This window comes from Notolepis coatsorum (assembly GCF_963971535.1).
Source record: "Notolepis coatsorum genome assembly, chromosome: 3".
Lineage (NCBI taxonomy): Eukaryota > Metazoa > Chordata > Actinopteri > Aulopiformes > Paralepididae > Notolepis > Notolepis coatsorum.
In genome coordinates, this window is record NC_140167.1 from 39374779 (window position 1) to 39389581 (window position 14803).

General features: G+C 40.9%; 1 protein-coding gene across 1 annotated transcript in view; it reads left to right on the plus strand.

Annotated features, from left to right (window-relative positions):
• tdrd9 (tudor domain containing 9) overlaps positions 1-14803 on the plus strand; it is a gene marked incomplete at both ends in the record, with an annotated part of 174432 nt that overhangs the window by 60041 nt on the left and 99588 nt on the right. The window lies entirely within an intron of this gene.

Sequence of the window (14803 nt, forward strand, 5' to 3'; positions counted from 1 at the left end):
TAACGTTAATATCGCCTAATCTATGTTTTAAATTATGGCTATGTGTCTAATCTGCCCATCGCATTATCAAATACTATTTTCCAGTCAGTGCTGTGAAGGCAGATTGTTTTTTTATCGCATCGTTTCCGTTTCAGAGCAGTTAGAAAAGCCCCCGTTTTGATATAAAAAACAGCTCATTCTGGAGCATTCTATGAAAATCGTCTTTTAGTGGAATATTCCACAACGTTGATATTCATCGGCCTTTTTATGAATCGTTTTCAAATAAACGCTAGATGATCAATATTATACGTGCACGCAAGCACATTACGGCCGCGCACTGATAATCGCTCCGTTGATTGCCTCACGGAGTTTTACAGTGAAACCGAAAGAAGACATTTCACAAAACAGCTTATAACTTCATCAAACTTACTCTGATTATCCTACCACTGATAACATAGAGTCCTTACCTGACATCAGATGGTATCCAACTGGTATATTCCAATTCCTGATCACCATTCAAAAAAATCGATACGTGTATGGATCCAACGCGATACAGTAGAACTCCATGATCCGCGGGGCTCTGAGGCTCCAGAATGAACTCTGGTAACCCCGGCTGGATCAGTGAACTGGAAAATGTGGAGTACCGGATTTTTTTTCCCATTCATTTTCATTGAGTCCATTCCAAAATCACTTATGTCATCTGGGAGACGACGGGGCGCTTTTTTCCACAGTGATCGCCGGCGCCCCTCGGCTATACTCGGGTAGGCTCGGGTGATGCAATAATTTTTCAGATCGCAAAAAAAAAATAAAAAATCCGAGAAATCTCGTGAGTGGCACGCAACCACCTATAAAAAAAACAGAGAAATCTCGTGAGTGGCACTCAAAGTGTTAAACAACTACAACCCTACCCAGAATGCATTGTATGCCATGGCCCCCCTCTCTATGGGGACATTAACACCTTGCATCAAGCTCTTTTGTTATGTCAATTTGTTGGAAGCCTCGCATAAGCCATGTAATGTTGGGGGTCAAGGTATTGGCTGAACCAGGAAGGAAAGGCTACATCAAAATAACTGTTTTGTTTCATAGTGTGACTTGTCGTACAGACCGTGTAAGTCTAAAAGCTAAATGACTAAATGTAAATGTATTATAAGGAAAATGGGGAACCCTGGTATAAACAAGACAAATCAAGTGAAAGAGTTAACCTTCTGTAGTGTGGTAGTGAAAGGTTAACCTTCTGTAGTGTGGTAGTGAAAGGTTAACCTTCTGTAGTGTGGTAGTGAAAAGGTTAACATTCTTGTTGAAAGCTACAGGTCGCCTCTATATATCTCAATCACCTACTCGAGATATAAACCTGCGGCCGCTCGATATCCCCCGGCGAGGTGCTAAACTCGCCAAGTTCTCGAGTCATTTTACTATTTCTGTCTAGATTACTTCAAGTCACTGGTCTTGTGATATCCAGTTGATATGAAATGTAATCATGAAGAGTTGTTAATCTCTTCTTGTTTGAAATAAACCGAATATATGTCTAGGAGAACCATTATCGCCTGTAATAAAAATAATATTATTATTATCATCATTTTACGAAAGGGCTTGTAATACTGCTCATTTGAAAGCTTGGTTGTATTACTACTTTTTTAATAAGTATTACCACTGTACTAACACGTAATCATTGTTTGCACTCCCCGGCGCCTCCTGTCCTCCTCCTCCTCCTCCGTCAGCGGAACCGACCGTCTTGAACCCTGCAGTGATTCAGACGATCGAGGTCCCACATAAGACAGAGTCCGTCTGGACACAGAGACACCGGAACCCGCAAACAACACCCATCTACATGCATAGTATTTCTTATCAGTACATAGCATATACATATATATATATATATATATATTTTTGCTGAAAAGCATTAACCAGTCAATTGATTCAATCTGTATTTCAGGACATAGTCACCTCAGAGGAAATCAGGGCGCGGCTGGCATTTGCTGGCACCGCTGGCAGGAATCAGTCCACGAACTCAATGGATTATAAAAAGTCATTTTTATTTCAATGAAGTTACAGAAAAAGACTCGAGCTAAAATATCCATTACAGCTTAAAAGAAGTATAAAACAAAAAAACATCTCATCTGGCACGTCTTGTGCCCGCAAGCAACATCTTGTCTTCCAAGTCACACACTGGTAAAAACTTCAAAATCTCTCAAAAAAGTCTCTAAGGACCATTCTTCTTCTCTCTCCATGTCAGTGTAAAAAATCCTCCTGTGATCTCGCCAGTTGGCCCTTATAAAGGGCCCCATGGTCTCTTCTACTTATTGGTCCAAATACAGCGCTGTCACCGTGATGTCATTTCACCAGCCAGTCAATGCACGGCTCGTGGGGACTGGCTCTACTCCCATTTTACTCCACTAGGCCGTAACTCGAAAAAGTAATTGTAACGTTTTTGCTGGAACAGAGCATGTCTGTTCTGCTGGCTCACTGTAAGGGTTAACTTCCTGACTCCCCTTCTTCCATGGGCCTCTTTAGTTCTGAGACGAGGACGAGGCAGACTGCCGTAATATATCTTACATAGCCCAACACATACATATACAGATATATACAGGTACAATAGGTTACAGGTACAATACAGTACTCGGTGTACTATATTACATTAGTTTACATTACATTATAGTCATTATAGTCTGCTCTCCTCTCCTTCCTCTTCTGATTCAAGACTTCAACCAGCAACCCTTCCCGTCTGAAAGGGTTAACATCTTACAGCTCTCTTATCTCCTTCGCTGGGGCCCACATTCCGCAGGTTTCCTCCCTTTTGCCTGTGAAGCACTGTGGAGAACAGACCTCTCTTTATGGAGACATTTAAAGGCTCAGTTCCATCATAGTCTTTCCAGAGTTTACTTTTAAAGATTTATATAAACTGTGGCATTTCACACATACGATACTGGTATAGGGTTCAATTCCCTGTTCTACCTAATACCATACAACTATTCGGTCTCTCTCTCTTTGTCTATGTCTCTTTCCTTCTCTCCATCTCTGTCTGTCTCTCTGTCTATATCTCTGTGTGTGTGTGCGTGTGTGTGTGTCTCTCTCACACTATGTCTCTCTCCTTGTGTGTGTGTGCGTGTGTGTGTGTCTCTCTCTCACACTATGTCTCTCTCCTTGTGTGTGTGTGCGTGTGTGTGTGTCTCTCTCTCACACTATGTCTCTCTCCTCTCCTTGTGTGTGTGTGCGTGTGTGTGTGTCTCTCTCTCACACTATGTCTCTTTCTTTGTGTGTGTGTGCGTGTGTGTGTGTCTCTCTCTCACACTATGTCTCTCTCCTTGTGTGTGTGTGCGTGTGTGTGTGTCTCTCTCTCACACTATGTCTCTCTCCTCTCCTTGTGTGTGTGTGCGTGTGTGTGTGTCTCTCTCTCACACTATGTCTCTTTCTTTGTGTGTGTGTGCGTGTGTGTGTGTCTCTCTCTCACACTATGTCTCTCTCCTTGTGTGTGTGTGCGTGTGTGTGTGTCTCTCTCTCACACTATGTCTCTCTCCTTGTGTGTGTGTGCGTGTGTGTGTGTCTCTCTCTCACACTGTCTCTCTCCTCTCCTCTCTGCTGAGGCCCACATTCCCCAGGTTGCCTTGCAGATATTAAAGGCTCATTTCCATTTTTTATAAGTAGAGCCAGCATAAAGCTATCTTCCAAAGTTCAGTTTAAAGATTATACTGGTCACATAGGAACGACTCAGGATGTCATTGTCCAAAAGTGTCGCTTGTTTTGTGACACTTTACACCCACTCTGCCATCCTGTGAGGTCTTTGTCCATCGTCAATTGAATAATGGAAAAATGAAGCATATGATTACATGTGAAAAATAGATATATAGGGCTGTATTGGAACGACTCAGGATGTCATTGTCAAAAAGTGTCACTTGTTCTGTGGCACTTCACAATTCTGTAGTGTGGTAGTGAAAGAGTTAACCTTCTGTAGTGTGGTAGTGAAAGGTTAACCTTCTGTAGTGTGGTAGTGAAAGGTTAACCTTCTGTAGTGTGGTAGTGAAGGGTTAGCCTTCTGTAGTCTGGTAGTGAAAGGTTAACCTTATGTAGTGTCGTAGTGAAAGTGTTAACCGTATGTAGTGTGGTAGTGAAATGCTTGTGGGGAAAAGGAACTAAAAATAATTGATGGCAATGAAAACCTGACTTGTAGAGTCTGGCCATAGAGATGCACATTTCATGCAGACTAGTACATGCACACATACACACACACACACACACACACACACACACACACACACACACACACACACAAGATGTGTGACATGGCTTGGTTTCATGTTTTGAGGTACCTTCAATTATCTGTAAATAATACATACATACTGTATCTAAATTAGCCCTTTCCTGTGTGCGTGTTCCGTCTGGTCATAATCACTGATATTATAGATGGAAATAGATGAAATATTATTGTCCCTGAGGGCAAGTTGTGTTGTTGTCTTGATTATTATTTCATAATACAAAGTTTCTGAATGGCCGTTTGGATTAAAATCATCCCGAAGACAGCATTGGAACGTTTGTGAGTAGGCTCTTGCCAATGTGCGTCCCTATGTTTGGATTAAAATCATCCCGAAGACAGCATTGGAACGTTTGTCAGTAGGCTCGGGACAGATCTATGCTTAGCTTGCCAACGTTAAGATAGCAGTGTAACTTAAAGTCAATGTTCAATGTTCAGATTCAGCGTCATCAAATCCGTCCTGAATTGCCAGCGCGCGTTCGTCTTCAGCAACAACAATAATGTTGCTGCGTCCTATAATGATAATGATAATAAGTTGTTTGTTATTTTCTTTGAGTTTCCCTATTGAATGAATTTACTTCTTATGCCATTAGGTTGCAATAAATGCACTCTAACGAAATTCGTTCGCTCATAAAATTCGTGACATTCTAAATGTGTTTTAATGGTGTTTAATTTAATGACCCGCGTCCCGACACGCGTTTTATGACGGCGGCCTTTTTTTTTTAATCTTTTTTATTTAGACACTGCGTTTGTCACAAGTTACGTTGCTTATAACTTATAACTTATAACATTAAGATAGTGTATTAACATTGTTATTCTCTCTAAGAAAGGAGAGCGTGTGTCTGTGTTTCAACACCTCGATAAGTACCTGTACTTAATACGCGGACAGGCCACACCCAGCGAATAGCCCTCGCCTGTAGTCTTTCCACAGTATGAGAGACAATACTTGTCGAACCATATAACAATTATTACCTCATTTACAAGTTGTATTTAAGTTTGCAAATAAGGGCAAATAAGGGAACACATTAATGACATTTCAAAGATGTAAAAAAAAACAAGATTTCGATTTTTTTTTGTTTTTCTGAAGAGCAAGAAATGTTTTCATTTCCTGACACCTCCCCCTTGCCGAATCAAATCAGGTTTGGTTGCGTCGGGGCACATTTTTGTGGAAAAGACTCCCTCTTGTCTAGCATATTACACTACACACACATTGACAACATTACAAATTATAAAACACTTGTTCTGTAAGTTACATTCGAGTTAGTCCCTCAGAGCTTAGTCCTGTACCGAAACAAGCCTGTAACCAAAACAAACGGAAGACGAGAGTAAAACAATACAGTGACATGGTGACATGTGAGCTTTCTTTCATTTATAAATGTGACATCATGTTCTGTTTTCAGTCTGTGGTGTCGTTTTTTTATATTCAACCCATTTTGACCCACATTTCTCCTCCTGCACCCTCAATATGTGTGTAAATCTTTCCATGTCATATATTTCCTCTACTACACCCAGCCACTGTTCTTTTGTAGGTGGATCCACTTTGTACCATGCTCTTGTTATTGTTTTCTTATTGGCTACTAGTAGTATCTTTACCAAGGTATTTCTCCTTGTATGTTTTCCTGTGTCAGATTCCCCAGATATAGCACCAATACCGTCTTAGGCACTTCATATCCCAATATCCCCTTTAACTGGTTCTGCGCCAAAAACGAGTATACTCGTTATTGCCCGCCAATCTAATAACGCCAACAACGAGTTTACTCGTTTTTATGATCGTTATTTCCTTTATTCGCTATTGGCATTCATAATTCATCCAGGAAGGCTCCGGGAGCCAGCTGGACCCTGTCTGATATTTCAATGCCTCAATACCGCCGCCTGGTGGATTTAGGCCAAGTTGCACTCCACTCTAAACCGGATGTGGCGCTCTGTGCATCGGGGAAAATCCACCGGCAGAGCTATCTTATGTTGATCAAGACAAACACTAGAGTGCATTTGATCGCTTTCGAGACGCAAGAATCAATATGCTTTTGGCGTTTATTGCGTCATACAAACGGAAAATGGATCTAGCAGATCGACATCAAATAATTGGAATTTTCTTTCTCCAGACGCATCAATTCCAGCTCGATTGTCCATTTATTTCATTGCAATCCATCTGCTCAAGGTATGATGTCGTACTAAGGAAAGCCGTTACTGGCGATCAAGGAATCATAAACGACCCCCCCCCCCCTTTCCTTCACGCATGATGGAGCATAATGTATACTGAGCATATGCATTTGAATTTTTTAATATATAGCGTGTATAGGAACGAAACGCCAATCAATTATGTGTAATATATAGGGCTGACCCCTATTAGTCGAATAGTCGACTAATCGATCGAAAGGAGCCGTAGTCGACTGCCAACCTCTTAGTCTAATGCAAAAGAATAATGTTTAAATTTTTATTTTATTAAAAAGAAATTATCTTTCTTTCAAGAAGAAAAGAGGCCTAGAAGCGTGGCTAAAGCTAATGGCACGCATACCTATGGATGGGTACCGAATTCGGTACTTTTGAGGTACCGAACCGAAACACGTCGGTACTACAGAGTATCGAATCAAGTGAGAAACCCAAAAAAGAAAAAAGAAAAAACACTGTCATATGCCTTTTCTGCGTCCAGGCTAACTAACAATGCACTTTCTCCTTTTCTCTGAATCTCTTATTATTTGAATTTTTTCCTTATATTGTCCTGTGCCTGCCTTCCTCTAATAAAGCCAGTCTGGTCCTCATCTATAATATCGGGCATAAATGTCTCATCTTTTTGAAATGATTGAAGTATACATCTTATAATCTACATTGAGTATGAACACTGGCCTAAAGCTACTACATAGTTCCTTATCCTTGCCTTCTTTTGGAATTGTGGTGATTATGGCTTCTTTCCAGGAAGGGGGAATTCCTGTCTAAATATTTTGTAGAATTCAGACGGGAACCCATCACTACCTGGTGATTTATTGTTCTTCGTTCGACTGATTGTATCCCCCATCTTCCTCCATAACCTCAGAGTTCAACACTCCATTTTGCTCTTCCCCTATCGATGACGGGTCCAAGTCCTCTAAAAAGTCCTTTATACTCACTTCCTTTGCTGCTATTGGTTGTTCAAGTTTCAAGTTCAAGTTTCTTTAATAGTTGTCATACAGAAGTACAAAATACTTTTATACAAAATGCTTCTTACTGTTACGCCCCAGAGACTGTGCTAGACAAGATAAGTATGAAATAAAATGGTATAGCATGTTAAAAATAGAAGTAAAAATAGAAGTCAGTGTTCAGTATAGACATATGTACAATGTTCGATGCAGAATAGAAGTAACTGAGTTACCATACAATACAATATACTATGCAATGTACTAATATACAATACTATATAGTGCAAAGCAGGAATGGGATGAGGTACAATTTACAGTAAGGTGTACGGGTTGTAGTGCAAATCCTTTACCAATAAATATAAAGTGTGTTTAGGTGTTCTAAAGTGTGGAGAGTGGGTGCTGCAGTGTGTTGTTTGTTTAAAGTGAGTGGGTGCGTGTGGATGTGTGTGCTGTGTGCATTTGATGGTTGTTGCATAGTGTTTATTGTTCGTTGAGCAGCCTGATGGCCTGGGGATAGAAGCTTCTTCTGAGTCTTTCTGTGCTTGCCATGAGACTCCGGTATCGCTTGCCTGACCGCAGCAGTTCAAAGAGGCAGTTGTTTGGGTGACTAGAGTCCTTGATGATTCTCTTAGCCTTACCCCTGCACCGCCTGTTGTAAATGTTCTGGAGGGTGGGAAGCCCCCCTCCAATTGTGCGTTCGGCTGAACGTGTCACTCTCTGTAGTCTGCTTCGGTCTTGTGCAGTGCTATTCCCAAACCAGGAGGTGATATTGCCAGTCAGGATGCTCTCTATTGTACATGAGTAGAAGTTCTTAAGGATCTTCTGACTGACTTGGAACTTCCTTAGGCGCCTGAGGACGTAGAGGCGTTGTCGTGCCTTCTTCACAACACTGTCAATGTGTGTGGTCCATGTCAAGTCCTCGGATATGTGGGCTCCAAGGTACTTAAAACTGTTCACTCTCTCAACCGGTGCCCCGTCGATGCTGAGGGGGCTGTAGTCCCTGACCCCCGACCTCCTAAAGTCCACAATCATCTCCTTTGTTTTGCTGACGTTCAGGGAGAGGCTGTTCTCCTGGCACCATCCCGCCAGGACCTTGACCTCTTCCAGGTAGTCCCTCTCGTCGTTTGCAGAGATCAGGCCCACCACTACTGTGTTGTCAGCAAATTTGATGATTGTGTTGTTATTCCGCTGAGCCACACAGTCATGTGTGTACAGGGAGTAGAGGAGGGGACTCAGAACACAGCCCTGGGGGGCCCCTATGTTGAGGGTGATGGATGAGGAGGTGCAGTTGCCTGCTCTCACCACCTGGGGTCTGCCCGTCAGGAAGTCCAAGACCCACTGGCAGAGGTCATAGTTCAAGCCCAGGTCCCTGAGCTTTGCTATGAGTTTGGAGGGGACTATGGTATTGAATGCTGAGCTGTAGTCGATGAATAGCATTCTCACATACACATTGTGCTATACACAATGATACTATGTGCTATACACATTGATACTATGTGCTATACACATTGATACTATACACATTGTGTGTATAGTATCCTATAGTAATCTTCAAATATCCTCTTATGTCCTCCGGCTCATTAAATTGTTCGTTTTGGGATCTCTAATCTTGTGTATACTGTTTAACATTTGTTGTTTCCTAATCCGTCTGGCTAGTAGTCTATTAGCTTTGGGTCTGCCTTCATAGTATGCCTTTTTCACAAACCTAACTTTCTTCTCTACCTCTGTTAACCTCTTCCGCCCGTGCGGTCCGTCGGCGGACCGCAAATGACATCTGGTCATAAATCAATATTTTCCAGACTGAAATAAAAATCGCTACTTTTATAGAACAAACGTATTCAAGTATAAACATCATAACCATGTCACAACAGCATTTATAATGTATATTATCATCTAGGGCTGCAACTAACGATTATTTTGGTAGTCTACTAATCTGTCGATTATTTTTTCGATTTGTCGACTAATCTAACCATTATTTCTTTCACACCCTCCATCTCTGCTTCCTGTGGGCGTGGCTCCTTTTCCGGGCTCTTAGCAGACTTCTTAGCTTAACATAACAGACCGACACTAAGTTTGGGGGAACTAATGGGATAACTGGGGTTGCAACAAAAGTGCAACTAGGGCTAAAAACACAATGAAATAAAATAATAATAATAATAATAATAATAAATAATATATCCTTCTTACCAGACTTCTTAGCTTAACATCCCAGGGAACTAATGGCATAACTGGGGATGTTGTTTGCTCCTGACAAGAGTCTCAAAGTCTGAGGTGATGGTAGACAAAGCAACTCTGAGGTCATGCTCAATGTCCAATCTGTTCCTCTGCTTTGTCTTAAGCTGGACCAGAGCTGAGAAGCCACTTTCACAAAGATAGGTAGTGCAAAAAAATAAAGTATATATATATTAGAGCTGGGCCGTTAACGGCGTTAACGTGCTGCGTTAACGCTATACTAGTATCGCGCGATAATATAATTAACGCATTACCGGTAATTTTTTTTTTTTTTTTTTTTTTTTTTTTAACCTTTATTTACCCAGGGTAGGTTCGCTGAGCACAGATGCTCTTTTTCAGGAACGCCCTGCTTCACATTCACACAGTTCCATTCACACCTGGGAGCTGCCCAGTACAACCACAGTTGACACCATTGGCCACTGAGCAACTCCACTGGAGCAGTTGATTCAAGCCATGTCACATAGTTCAAGTTTGAAATGATTCTTTCTGTTTTGCTCCTGAGAGTGTGCTAGATACTGTACTGTACTGGTAATATTATTTATTTGTGTTAACTTCTGAATAAAACAACTTATTAAACACAAGTACATCTTATTGAACATTATTTTGATATTTCATTACCAATTATCATAGCAAAACAGCTTTTTCAAACGGTCTGTAATGCATTTTGGAAACGGGAGATGGGCTCATGGTGTAATGGGCCACCTGGCCTGAGAAACATAAGGAGGAAAGAAAAAGTAAGGACTTACTTCTGGTCATTATTTGGGTAGAACACACATATTTTGAATGCCTTCGGCAGGTTTTTTTTTTATTTTATTTTGCCATTTTAATCTAGATTAATCTAGATTAAATCCAGGATTGCAGATAAATTAATCTATGCCCACCTCTAATATATATATATATATATATATATATATATATATATATATAAAAATTTTTACTTTTATTATTATTTTTTACGACGCATCGACACAAAAATTCTGCGTCGATGAGTTTTTATGATCGACGTTGTCGATTATGTCGACTAATCGTTGCAGCCCTATTATCATCTATACGTTAGTTTAGGAATAGGTTAGTGTTTTTCCTCTGTCCGAAATGTCTATATTGCGCGAGAGGTAACCATTTTGTAAAACCTTGAATCATGGGAATTGTAGTTTTTTTGCTGTCATTTTCTAGCAGACATCCAGAGGTCTGGATCTGCGTTTGAATTTTTCAAAACTACACTTCCTGTAAGATTCTATGGGGTTCAAGGTTCATAGTCCTGTATGAATTATTTCAATAACTTATTATTCAGGATAATTCTACCACAAAAGGTAAAGTTTTTGACAAATATTGAAACGCAGTTAGTTTCTCTTCCCTATTGTTGGCATGCAGCAACAATTAGATCTGAAATTAGTTTCAAAACGGTTGCACTGTGGTGAAAATATCTGTTCTTATGCACGCCTGGTGATACTAAATCCAAATTGAACTTTGGCATTTGAAAGATAATATATGTATGTATATATATATATATATATATATATATATATATATATATATATATATATAATGTGCGAATTGGCTATAATAAGGTAATTTATAAGCCTGCTATTCTATATTCTATAATAATATTTCAAATTGCATTGGTCCGGATGGGAGAATTCAGTACTGTATCTACAGATCTAATCATCTTCCCTTTATTCATTTCCTTAGATTTTTTTGTACACATGATCTCAAGAAGGTACTGAACGAGATCAGTGGCAGTTCTTCATGTCCGGTCATTATTAGCATGTATTTATTCACTGTCAAAGATGCAAAGAAAAATCATAATTCATATTCTCCTTTGTTTCATCACAATTTAAGCAAGCCTAGTAATGGACACAATATTTCTGACACTGGGCATACATTCACTGAGGTCCATAGATGTCCCTAGATACCAATAATATCCAAATGCACCTTGTAGAAGTGGAGCAATATTCCATTTACTTAGGTATGTTTTCTTTTTTCTTCTTTTTTTTTAAACTTACATTTTTATTGAACATTTATAGACAAACATCACAACATATACAATAACATCAACAACACTATTAAACAGACATAAATAATAACGAAAAAATGTAATACCCAAAAGACGAAAAATAAAAAATACTGACTTAAGCAAATGTTCACATACATAAATAATGACATGGAAAAAACGTAAAACAATTGTCATATCTTAAACAAAATAAAATTGGAAAACATTAAGTGTGTGACATGGGTTCAGAGACCCTCTTTGAACCTCTTTCCTCCTTTACCCTTCGCCCTCTTGTGATGTATTTGGTTCTTCCTCTGTGATGTCGTTTTCGTTCCCCTTGTAATCCTCCCACTTTCCCCATCTTTCTCCAAATTTCTCTTCCTGTAACCTCAGCATGTGTGTTATCCTCTCCATATCCTGTATCTCTTCCACTATTCCTACCCATTGTGCTATTGTCGGTGGGTCTTCTTTGTACCACAGTCTTGTTATTGCTTTTCTGGCCGCTATCAACATTATCTTTATTAAATATTTGTCCCCCCCTTGTATTCCCTCGTGTGTCAGGTCTCCTAAGTAAAGCACCAGTCCTGTTTGTGGTAACCCGTATCCTAATATTCTGATCATTGCCTCCCCTATCTCCTCCCAATACCCCTTCAGCTTCTGACATCCCCAGAATATGTGCGTGTGATTTGCCCCCTCCTTCCCACACATCCTCCAGCATGCTCTTTGTGTTGGGTGCATATTTTCCCTTCAGCTCTGGGGTTATAAAGAATCTGATTATGTTTTTCCATCCAAACTCTTTCCATATCCTCGATCCTGTTGTTGAATGTTGCACCTCGCATATGTTCCCCCATTCCTTCCCTGTTATTCCTATCTCTAGTTCTCTCTCCCATTTCTCCCTTATATAATCGGTCGTGTGCCCCTTGCTGGTCATTATAGCCCGGTACAGTGCTGATATTACCCTTCCTTTCCCTCCTTCGTATGCCCTTACTATCATCCTAATTATTCCATTCTGTTCTTCTTCCTTGTCCCCTCTTATTTCTTTATTATAGTAATCTCTAATCTGTAGATATCTGAAGTGGTCCTTGTTTTCTAGTCCAAATTTCTCCTTTAATTTTTGTAGTGTTTGCATTTCCCCCTTCTCTATCATTTTGCATATCGCTGTTGCCCCCCCCCTCTCCCACCTTCTGAATCCATGGTCCAGCCTCCCTGGTTTGAATCTCTTGTCATGTGCTATCCATCTCAGAACCCCTGACTGCTTCTCTAATTTGTGTGTTTTTACTACTCTGTTCCATATGGTCAAGGTGCATTTGGTGATAGGATCCAACAGTCCCTCTTTTTCTTTGAACAGTTCCCTATCTCCCACCAGAGCTTGTACCTTGTATCCCTCCCCTTCTTTTTCAATGTCTTTCCATCTTGCCTCATATTTGTCGTTACACCAGCACGTCACTGCTCTCAGTTGCGCTGCATAATAATAATCTTGTAGGCTGGGTACTGCCATCCCTCCCTCTTCCTTTGGTAGTTGTAGTGTTTTATATCTGACCCGTGGTCTTCTCCCCGCCCATATGAACCTCGATATCAGTCTGTCCCACTCCCTGAATTGATTCTGTGGTATTTGTATCGGTAGTGACTGGAACAGGTACAGTAACCTTGATAGTATGTTCATTTTAATGACCTCTATTCTTGAATTTAAGTCCAAGGGCATTACTGTCCATCTCTCTAAGTCTCTCTTGATGTTCTGATTTATCTGTGTATAGTTCGCCTCAAACAGTTTCCCCACCCCTCTCGTGATGTTCACCCCTAAGTATTTAATCTTGTCCATGTCCCATCTTATCCCGTACTGTTCCCTAATTTCCGTCGTTGGGGTATAGTTCCATGCTAAGGTCTGTGTCTTTGTTACGTTTAGTTTGTATCCTGAGTAGTGGCCATATTCCTTCAGTAGATCCATCAGTGCCGGGAAGCTCTTGTCTGGTTGTCTCATGTATACTATCACGTCGTCCGCAAATAGGCCTAGTTTATATTCCGTTCCCTTTATCCTTACTCCCTTGATGTCCTCGGTCTGTCTGATCAATTGCGCCAGTGGTTCTATGAAAACGGCGAAGAGCGTTGGTGAGAGACAACATCCCTGTCTGGTAGCCCTCTCTAATCTGATTCTATCCGTCAGGCTGCCATTCACCTTATAGCGCCTTGATCATCTTCATCGCCCTCCCGTTCAGTCCGAACCTCATCAATGTTTTATATAAAAATGTCCAGCTCACGCTGTCGAATGCTTTTTCTGCATCTAGGCTAATCAGTACCGCGCTACCCTTAGGTATGTATTTTAGGTGGATTTTCAGAAAATAGGGCTCCGGGCTTAAAGGAACATTCCAACATTTTGGTAAATTAGCTTATTTAACATCTTCCCTGGAGTTGGACAAGAAGATACATACCTTTTTCGTCTCTCTGCATGCGTTAGGCTTAGGGAACGCCTGGACCGTTAGCCTAGCTTAGCTTCATCACTGGATGTAGGTCCTACTTCCAGTGATGAGTTGTGCCCATTCTGCGGTCTGTTAATAAAGTTTTCAATCAGACAGATGTATGGAAAGGCTTTTATTATAACATTTGTTGCAGTAAAATCATTATGCCTCGTTTAGTCATCTGCGGAGCGCTGGTAATCTACGTCGGCCGCAGGGAGCTAACGTTGTTGTTGTTGAGCTCATCAAAATCAATGGAGGACATTCTGGAAGTAAAAAACGAATACACGCTTGCCGATTGGTGCTAAGAACAGCAGGGCGGGTGCAAGCGGTGTGACGTAATCGGCAGACTCGACTGTCAATCAAAATTATCCTGTTGCCGGCTGAATGATTGAATGAATGAGAACTTTATTAACAGATTGCAGAATGGGTACAATACAGTACAGCTCAATACAACAACAGTGGACTGGAGGATGAAGACCAGAAAAAGACTTTCGGCTTTTTTACATAAGGGTCCTCCATTTTCAATTCATCAAAACATTTAGAGACATACAAATATACAGTAGCTTCATAAAAATGCAAAAATGCTCGGCGGCTACGTGGCGTAGTGGGCAAGGCGCTCGCCACGAATGACTGAGACGCTGGGCTTGCCTGTTCGAGCCCAGCGCTCCACATTGCTTTCAGTTTAGCTGGTCGTTCATACTAATACACATTGGCCGTATTAGGGGGTGGGAAACTGATGGGTGGGGATCGGGCGTTGTGGACAGCGACTCCTACAGGTCGGTTGGTGCGC